Here is an 11,238-nt window from a genome sequence, read left to right on the forward strand (position 1 = left end):
GCTGTGACTTCTTAACTTCCATACTCACCTCCCTATTTCTCATCACTGCTTTCAGTGTACCAACAACCTTCCTTCCCTGCTGTACCCTTTCACGCACTTCATCCCCCAAAGTTCCATCCCTACTCATCACACTACCCAAGTACTTGAATACACTCACATTCTCCATATCCTTACCATCCAACCTCATTGCACACTCTGCGACTTCATTCCTCTCAAACACCATAACTTTGTTTTTGTTTACATTAACTTTCAGATTCCTCCTCCTACACACTGTCCCAAATTCATTCACCAAACCTTGCAACTCCCATTCATCTTCACTCAACAGTACTGTATCATCAGCAAACAGCAACACCGGAAGCTTCCAAATCTCACCCTCATTCATTAGAGCCACCCCCACATCCACTGCCCTACCCTGCACCTCCTTTACAACCCCATCCATGTATATATTAAACAGCCATGAAGACATCACACAACCCTGTTTCAGTCCCACATTGAGATCAAAGAACTCACTCAGTTCACCATCCACTCGCACCGTAGCCCTAGCTCCCTCGTACATACTCTTCACAGCACTCAACAATTTCCCCTCCACTTCATATATTCTTAATACCTTCCACATACCTTGCCTATCTATTCTGTCATAAACTTTCTCCAAGTCCATGAAGGCAGCATACACTTTCCTTCCCTTCTCTAGATACTTCTCCACTAAACATCTTAGAACAAATATCTGATCTACACACCCTTTTCCCTTCCTAAATCCCCCTTGTTCTTCTCCAACTAGCTCCTCTGTCATATGCCTAACTCTATCAATGAGTATTCTACCATATATTTTACCAGTCATACTAAGTAGGCAAATACCCCTATGGTTACCACATACTTCTCTCTCCCCTTTTCCTTTGTTTAAAGGAACAATTATACCTGATTTCCAGTCCTCTGGAACTCTTCCCTCTTCCCAAGCCAATCTACACAACTTCCATATCCACTCCACAACAATCTCACCCCCATACCTAAGCATTTCACCACACACTCCATCAATTCCTGGGACCTTTCCCAACTTAATCTTCTTCATCGCTTCCACTACTTCCGCCCTACTGATCTCTTCCTCCCTCCTCTCATCTCTTCTTCTCCCAGCCATTCCCCAACCACTTATACTCGCACTGCTCTCACTCTCTGCATTCAACAAATCCTCAAAGTGCTCCTTCCATCTCCTCAATTTCTCTCTCTTCTCCACCAACAATCTATTATTCTTATCTTTTACTCCCCTACTATTTCCCCTTTCACACTGCCTTACTTTCACCTCCTTCCAAAACAATTTCTTACTCTCCCTCCATTTCACACTCAGATTCCTCCCAAACTCTTCATCCACTTTCTTCTTACTCTCCTTCACCAGTCTCTTAACCTCCCTTCTCCTGCTCACATATACCTCTCTCTTCTCTCTCTCTCATCTTCTCCCCTACCTCTACTCGCTAACCATTCACTATATGCCTTCATCTTTTGTTCCATAGCTCGTTTCACCTCATCATTCCACCATGCTGTCCCTTGCACACTCTTGCATCTCCTCCTCACTCCACAAACTGCCTCACACGCTGCGCCTATCTCTTCCGTGAATATCTTACATACGTCTTCCACCCCTTCCATCTTCTCTAGCTCATACCTTCCCAATCTTTCTTCCACTATGCTCTTATACTCTGTCATTTTCTCACTATCTTGCAATTTCTCCACTCTTCTCACAGGAGTTGCTTCCTCCTGTCTTCCCCTTCGTCTCCTCAACCACTTTCTTTGCAGCTCTGCCTTGGCCATCACTAAGTGATGGTCCGAGACTCCATTCCCCCACCCTCTCCACACTCTTGCATCCAACTCTTGTCTTCTCATTCGCTCATCCACACACACGTAGTCTATCATTGCCTTTCGTTCAACAAGTTCACCATCCATCCTCCTCATTACTCTCCATGTGTACCGGTGGATCATCTTATGCCGAAATAGGTGTTGGCTATTGCCAACCCCTTTCCAGCATTCAAGCTTTCATATTTCTAACTTAGCACTACCTATGGCATTCAAGCCTTCATATTTCTAACTTTGCTTTGAGAACTGATAGTCTTTAGATCTGGCTTGATGAACTCGGATAAAGGTGCAGTATACCCGCTTCAGTACCTCATTTGGGCTTTAACTTTGGGGTAAACCTGACTGCACAATAGACTTAGAACTTTCACTGACAGGATGGCCAGAAGGCTTTGATAACAGCACTAGTGAAGGGATACATAGGGGTATCTGGATCTACTCTGAAATAGGACATGGGCAAAGAACACCATTACCTACACTGGATACAATAGCTGGTCAGACTTACATGCAGTGTGTCTGCAGTACACTCATTGCAGGTTTCCTTATCAAGATACCTTAAGTACACATGGGAAAAAACTTGAATGGAGAACACTAAGGTAAGAAATACTAAGAAAACTACCAACCAGCGAGATGACCTGGAGGGCCAGTGTACAGGAGCTTCAGCAGCAGAGTATGTATAAAACAGTCTGGCAGTAACATGAATAAACTGCAGGCATCGGAGGAAATAACTCTGGAGGATTATAAACAGCCGAAATAAGGCTATTACTGCTAGTCAAGGCAGTGCTAATTGCTGTAGTTACTGTAGTTACCCATCAATAAACCATAGCTGACCAAAGTACTGGTTTTGCTGTACGTGGGGGAGGGATCTGCACAAAGTCCGAAATAAGGGTTTTACATCCGTAGAGTCTATACATAATAGCCATAAAATAGAAGTTGAAATGGGGGTTTTACATCCGTAGAGTTTTTACATTATAAGTTAAAATAGGGGTTTTACATTCGTAGTTTTTTTTTTTTTTTTTTTTAAGGTAAAGTAGGTGTTGTAACCCCCCCCTTATCACAATGCTTCTAAGTTGAAGTAGGGGTTTTATATCCCTAGACTTTATAGCCACTTCTCTGGTGGGTATAAAGTCTAAGTCCGAAGTATGGGTTTTGGTGCCCTTAAGTCCAGTCACTCGAAAAAATCCTAAGTCCATATTGGAGTGCTTTTTGGACTTAGGATTTTTCGAGATGGTGGAACTGGTATAAAGTCAAAGTTGAATTGAGGGTTTTTATACCCAAGAGTTTATAGTAGCAAGTTAACGTGCTGGAGTCTACTGTGTACTCTGTTCCATGTCTTTGGGAACTAGAGTATATCATTATATGGTTTCTTTGCATACTTTACATTTTCTGTGATACTGTATTTTAAAGTCATATATGTAATATCAGAAAGGGCAAAGTAAAGCTGATATACGGCTGATTCTTTTATTATCTCTAGTGTTTTACAAGAGTTTACAATTACAATACATTTACAAAGTATACAAGTAGCAATGGCAGCAGCTGTTAGGTTACTCTGGCAGAATATTTTATATGTCAAAGTATCTCAAAGTATGTCACAAAAGTATTGGACTAGAGCAAATGTGTCAAGTATTATCAAAGTATATCAGTTAAATACGGGCAAGATACCTTTAGCAATTAATATTATGTAGTAGGTCCTATGTCTATCTCCAACTCGCTCCCTCGCTCCTACTCGCCCCTCTACCCTCTCTCCACCACGCTCACTCTAGAACGACAGAAAAAGAAAAAGCGCATAAAAAAGTAAAGGTGGGGAAGAGAAAGAAGCACTAAAGCAGACAGACACTACCAAACACACACCACACTAACACATACACACACACACACACACACACACACACACACACACACACACACACATCATCCCAGCATGTTCGGCTGTGCTGAGGACAGGCAGACAGGACAGACGGAAAGGAAGGTAGAAGTGGAAGAAGTCCCCCCTTTTCCCGCCTCCCCCCACCCCACCTCCCTCCCCAGACCCACCTACCTGCCACACCCAGCCTAGTATGCTGGGAACTACACACACACACACACACACACACACACACACACACACACACACACACACACGCACGCACGCGCACACACACGCACGCGCACACACACGCACACACACACACACACACACACACACACACACACACACACACACACACACACACACACACACACACAAAAGCACAGACAATCAAACCCTAAAGGAAAATACAAAGAAAAATACAACCTGTCACCTGTCCTGTCCGACGCACCGAGCTCCCTGCAGGTTCTCTGGTCTCCCCTGGTCTCTCGGCCGTCTCGTCTCTCCCTCGCAGCCGTCTCTGCATCACCTGGGGAAATACAGGAACATTAAAGGTGCCTAAGGAATGCAATGCCTACCAGAGTAACGCTATACAGGTGCCGCCACAGCTGCTGCTACCCTCCCTACCACATCAGCTATCAATACAAGCTACAACACACGGCTTCTCTGCCACACCAGTTCCCCTGCAGGACTTGCCATATTCTCGAGCGGCCATCTCGTCGTCCACAGCTGCCATGTCTTCCGTAGTTGCCATCCCTTCCTTTGAGGTTACAACCTTGTCTTCTGGGGCTGCAGCTTCTCCTTCCCCCTCGCCTGCAGTTGCCATCTCGCTGGCCAGGGTTGACATCTCATCCTCCGGCGTTTCCATCTTTTTCTGTGGAGCAAATATCAATTAGGCCAAAGTAAGCACTATATGCTACTGCTGAGCCTATCTCCCGTATTCTGGGTGGCATAGGAGGCTTCGTAGCGCATTTCCCTGAGAGATTTATTTTCCATAACACCAACATTACATTGCAAACTTACGTCAATGTCTTCCAACCCCAACTTGTCACCCAATTCCTTCCCATTCCACACATACTTCCTTCCTTTAGGTTCTTCACAGCCATACTGTACCAGCACCATAGCCACACAACTACGACCACCACCACCACAACCACACTCCACCATCATACAACCACCAGCATAACACTATCGCCACTACCACAACCACGTACTACCACCACCAACACAACCACACACCACCACCACCAACACTGCTGACATCACCACCATCACAACCACTACACAGCTATCAGTGTTCTCGCACAAAATTTATCTTTACGCGCGCGCGCGCGTGCGTGTGTGTGTGTGTGTGTGTGTGTGTGTGTGTGTGTGTGTGTGTGTGTGTGTGTGTGTGTGTGTGTGTGTGTGTGTGTGTGTGTGTGTGTGTGTGTGTGTGTGTGTGTGTGTGTGTGTGTGTGCGTGTTCGTGCGTGCGTGCGTGTGTGTGTGTGTGTGTGTGTGTGTGTGTGTGTGTGTGTGTGTTTTGTTACATAGCCTATGATTTCATCATCCTTTGTGTAATTTTAACGCTCAGTATGCTGCATGTTTGATCATGAGCGTGTTCTGCCTCAGTTCCCCCCTTCTACCGTTATAGTAGAGTAAGTCGTTCTCTCTGTTATTCAGAGCGGGATTTTCAGCTCTTTGTCCCCATGGCTTCATTTGCGCGTCCTTCTTACAAGTTGTATCAAGCTCTGCCGGCCCCTATATAATGAGCTCAGTCTCTGCATCATTGCCACTTAGATCTGCTCCTCATTTTGTTCACATCACTGAACTCCCGTGTACAGATATTATTATTGTGAGTGCTCAAGAAATCTCCAAACATCTAGCAGCTGTGTGTAATTTGAGTATAACTGTTGTATTTTTTCTTGTACTGTGTAGCATAAGGTTAGTTCTTAGGCCTAGTGAGGTTTTTTGATTAATGTTTGGTTTTATGTCAGTCATTTTTGATAATAGTTTGTATCTGTAATAATTTATCTTGCATTAACTGAGCATTACCCGGTGTATTTTCATTTTATCAGGGCTGACTTAGATAAATTTACTCTTGCTAATTTCGTGTTAATAGAGGCTATTGCAGTTAACCATATATTTAACCTGTTTATTTGTCATTACATTATCCTTATGAGTCCTGAATGTTTTGCTGTTAGTTTGAGCATTAAACTTTAACTTGTAATTTTAACTAACTCTTTTGTTTTGAACCTGGAACTTTATGGGACAGTAGTGATTTTTAGCATTCTCACTTAAAGTGTACATTATCTTTCTCTGTTCCATAACATAAATTTGGCGACCTCGCCAGGATATTCAGGATATTATCATAAGGATATTGCTTGATATTTTGTGTCTGTTACTTATTCATGATGTCTACTATTACTACACTTGATGAAGCCAAGGATTTTTTGTCAAATGTGCAAACAGTGTGTGATATAGAAAACAGAACAAAGAATGAACTTAAGCTTGTTGCTCAACAATTGGGAATTGCTGTTCGCTCTCATCATTCTAAAGATCAAATTGTTGACATGATTAATGAAAGCTTGTTTAATGTAACTCCTCCAAATGAGCAAACGCAGATTGAATTAGCTAAGTTACAGCTAGCCCTGCAGGAGGCTAAGGCTAAGGAGGCGGAGGCCCGTTCTAAGGAGGCTGAGGCACAAGTTGAAATTGCTAGGATTCAGGCAGACCATGAGTATCGCATGAAACAAGGTGGAACTGGATCATCTAGCTCTGATGATTTTGATGTGGCTAAAAATGTTAAACTTGTCCCTCCTTTTAATGAATCTGATTTAACAAAGTATTTTTAGTTGTTTGAGAGGGTAGCTACAGGTTTTAATTGGCCTAAAAAGTATTGGCCAGTACTCCTTCAAACTGTTCTCACCGGTAAAGCTCAAGTAACTTATGCATCTTTGCCTCAGGATCAATCTGATAATTATGATGTAGTTAAGAGCTTGATTCTTAAGGCCTATGAGCTTGTTCCTGAAGCCTATAGAGTAAAATTTAGGACAACTTACAAGCAAGATAAGCAATCCCATGTTGAGTATGCAAAAATCAAAGAAGATCTGTTAGAGCAGTGGTTAAATTCTAAGAATGTGGATTCTGATTTTGACAAATTTAAGCAGATGGTTTTGCTGGAGGACTTCAAAAGGTGTATTTATAAAGATGTAAGCCTATATCTTGATGAGAAAAGAATAGATAATTTGTCTGATGCTGCAGTTTTAGCTGATGAGTATGTTCTCACTCACAAGAGATATTCCAGAGAAAAAGGGAAAGCTGAGAGTAAGTACGTTGCCTCTACTCAGAGTACAGGTAACAGGAAAGAGAATAAGGATGATGTTTCTCAGGAAGTAAATACCAGCTTCACCTCTAGATTTCAGAAAAGTAAATGTACTTATTGTAGTAAGCTTGGTCATACTACGGAGAGATGTTTCAGGAGACAGCGTGATGTGAACAAAAAGGAGTCTTTAAATATTCAGTCAATTGGTCTAGTGTCCACTCTTGAGAGTTCCCAGAATTCTTTAACTGAGTTAACTGAACCTGCTTTGAGGGGTAACTTAAATTCTCATGATGGAGCTCCTCTTTTGAGCAGTAACGTGGGTGACACTCTCAAGAGTTCATGTGCTAATTTCCTGTCTGATGGTTTTGTCAGTCCTCTGGACAGTAATGACAGGAAATCAGTTAAAATATATCGTGATACAGGTGCTTGCCAATCCCTTATGCTGACCAGTGTTCTAGGCTCTAATGTTAATTCCTCTGATGAAACTGTAATCATACAAGGTGTAGGGAATAATTACTTCTCTGTCCCTCTGTGCAGAGTGAATTTAGAGTCTGGTTTTGTTAATGGTTTTGTTATGGTTGGGTTGGTTGAGACACTCCCAATGTCAGGTGTAACTTTCTTACTTGGAAATGATATTGGTGGAAGTCAAGTGTGTCCAGCTCCTCAGTTGTCTAGTGAGCCAGTGGCTGCGGCCCGGGATTGTGATGTCCCTGATGTGTTCCCTGCATGTGCTGTCACTAGGGCTAAGTCTAAAGTTACTGGTGATTTAGAGGATAATGATGATGATGATGTTATCCTAGCTGACACTTTTCTTGCTAATTTGGATCACTCACCAGATGAGGCAGTACCCCGTAGTGTTGATAATTTGTCTCGTCAAGAGTTCTTTCAGTTGCAGGTTGCTGACCCTGAGTTGAAATGTCTAGCTAACTCTGCTTACAGTGAAGAAGAGTCAGCCGGTGCTTCTCATTGTTATTATGTAAAGTCAGGAGTACTTATGAGGAAGTGGAGACCCCCAACAGCATCAGAAGACTGTGAATGGGAGGTTGTACATCAAGTTGTCATCCCTCGTGTTTGTAGGCAGGATATCATTAGAGTGGCTCATGATTCCAGTTTGGCAGGACACCTTGGAGTGAGGAAGACTGTGGCACGCATTTTAAAACACTTCTACTGGCCAGGTATCTTCAGGGATGTTTCCTGGTATTGTAAGTCTTGTCACACCTGTCAAGTTGTGGGGAAGTGTAATCAGACCGAAAAGGTTGCACCTCTAGTTCCCATTCCTCCTTTTGAGGCGCCTTTCACCCGTGTGTTGGTGGATATTGTGGGCCCTCTTCCTAAGACTTCTTCAGGATTTTCTTATGTGTTGACCATGATTGATATGGCTACTCGTTATCCTGAAGCCATTCCACTTAGAAACATCTCAGCAAAGAACGTGGTTAAGGAAATGCTAGGGTTCTTCACAAAGTTTGGTCTGCCCAAGGAGGTACAGTCCGACCGGGAAGTAATTTCATGTCAAACGTTTTCAAGCAGTCTCTGAAAGAGTTGGGCATCACCCAGATCACGTCTTCAGCTTACCATCCCCAGACCCAAGGAGCGTTGGAGAGATATCATCAAACACTCAAATCGATGCTCAAGAAATACTGTTTGGAACATCAGAAAGACTGGGATAAAGGTCTTCCATTCGTTGTGTTTGCCGCAGGAGAATCTCCAAATGAATCACTGGGCTTCTCACCTTTTGAACTACTGTTTGGCCATGAAGTAAGAGGACCCCTTAAGTTACTCAAGGAATGCTGGCTGTCGGAGGAAGATGACGTCAACCTGCTGGAGTATGTGATGAAGTTCAAAGAACGGCTGTCCACTGCTTTACAGCTGGCGAGAGAGAATTTAGGAGCTGCTCAGGAGAAGATGAAGACTTGGTATGATAAGAAGTCCAGGTTGCGCCACTTTCAGCCAGGAGATCAGGTTTTGATTCTGCTACCAGTTCATGGGCAACCTCTTCAAGCCAACTTTAGTGGTCCTTATTTCGTGGAGAAGAAACTCAGTGATGTCAACTATGTCATCGCCACACCAGATCGTAGAAAGAACAAGCAACTATGTCACATCAGCATGCTAAAGTTATATCACAGGCGGGACGAAAATAATCCAGTCTGCACTGTAGCTGTTCCACCCGAGTCTGCAAGTGAAGCTCTCCCATGCAGTATGAGCCTGAGTGATAGTTTGGGGAAGAATCCTGATATCATGAATGATCTCCAGAATAAGCTTTCTCATATACCTCCCAAGGAAAGGTAGGAGTTTTCGGCATTACTGCAGGAGTACCCGCAAGTGTTCCGTGCCACTCCAGGAAGAACCACTGTGTTGATGCATGATGTCGATGTTGGAGACGCAAAGCCAATTAAATTGCCTCCTTACTGTGTGAACCCAGTGAAAGTTCCTCTCATTCAGAAGGAGCTTGGCTACCTGGTGGACCACAAGATGATTGAGCCCTGTCAGAGCGAGTGGAGTTCTCCTGTCACTCTAGTCCCTAAGCCAGGTGGGTCACAGCGGCTTTGCATCGACTACAGACGTGTTAATCAGATAACCAAAACAGACACTTACCCTCTCCCTCGTGTGGAAGATTGCATAGACAAGATCGGAAAGGCTAGGTACATAAGTAAGTTTGATTTGTTAAAGGGATACTGGCAAGTACCTATGACTGAACGTGCTAGGGAGATCTCATGTTTTGTAACACTAGGAAAGACTTTTGCATGTTCGGTAATGCCATATGGTATGAAGAATGCACCAGCCACATTTCAGAAGCTCATGAATGTTGTAACAGAGGGTTTGGCAGGGTGTGTTGTTTATATTGATGATGTATTAATCTTCAGAGACAACTGGAAAGATCACCTATGCCATGTCAGTAAATTTCTTGACCGTTTAGTTCATGCTAATCTTGTAGCTAATTTATCAAAGTGTGAGTTTGGTCAAGCTAAAGTTCAGTACCTTGGGTATGTAATTGGTGATGGACATGTTGCACCACCAGGAGCTAAGGTTCAGGTTATAAGTGATCTTCCCAGACCTAAAAGTAGGAAAGAGCTACAAAGATTTTTGGGAATGGTAGGTTATTACAGGAGATTTGTTCTTAACTTTTCTATTCTTGTATCACCACTTACAGACCTACTGAAAAAGGGAGTTAAATTTGTCTGGACCGATAACTGTGAATCCTCTTTCAACAAACTTAAAGCTATTCTATTAAGTCAGCCAGTGCTCGCTACTCCAAATTTTGCTAAGCCTTTTAAGATGTCTGTTGATGCAAGTGATACAGGAGCTGGGGCTGTTTTGCTGCAAGAGGATGATCAGGGTATTGAACATCCTGTATCTTATTACAGTAAGAAGTTCACTCCACCTCAAAAGAACTACTCAACTATTGAGAAAGAGCTTTTGGCCTTGATTTTGGGTTTACAGCATTTTTCATTTTATTTGTGTTCTGGTTTTGACCCCATAGTCATTTATACCGATCATAACCCACTGAAATTCCTTAGTAAGTTTAAAGATAAAAATCAGAGATTGACAAGATGGAGTCTACTTCTTCAGGAGTATTCATTAGACATACAACATGTCAAGGGGAAAGAAAATGTTATTGCAGATTGCTTATCTAGACTTTAGACAGATTGTTTTAGAGTAATAAGAAATTTCCCTTGTAAATTTCTTTTTCTTTGTGGGGAGGTGTTACATAGCCTATGATTTCATCATCCTTTGTGTAATTTTAACGCTCAGTATGCTGAATGTTTGATCACGAGCGTGTTCTGCCTCAGTTCCTCCCTTCTACCGTTATAGTAGAGTAAGTCGTTCTCTCTGTTATTCAGAGCGGGATTTTCAGCTCTTTGTCCCCATGGCTTCATTTGCGCATCCTTCTTACAAGTTGTATCAAGCTCTGCCGGCCCCTATATAATGAGCTCAGTCTCTGCATCATTGCCATTTAGATCTGCTCCTCATTTTGTTCACATCACTGAACTCCCCCGTACAGATATTATTATTGTTAGTGCTCAAGAAATCTCCAAACATCTAGCAGCTGTGTGTAATTTGAGTATAACTGTTGTATTTTTTCTTGTACTGTGTAGCATAAGGTTAGTTCTTAGGCCTAGTGAGGTTTTTTGATTAATGTTTGGTTTTATGTCAGTCATTTTTGATAATAGTTTGTATCTGTAATAATTTATCTTGCATTAACTGAGCATTACCCAGTGTATATTCATTTTATCAGGGCTGACTTAGAT

The sequence above is a fragment of the Coenobita brevimanus genome, chromosome 83, assembly GCF_032717465.1.
Source record: "Coenobita brevimanus isolate Jiangsu-jjx chromosome 83, ASM3271746v2, whole genome shotgun sequence".
NCBI lineage: Eukaryota > Metazoa > Arthropoda > Malacostraca > Decapoda > Coenobitidae > Coenobita > Coenobita brevimanus.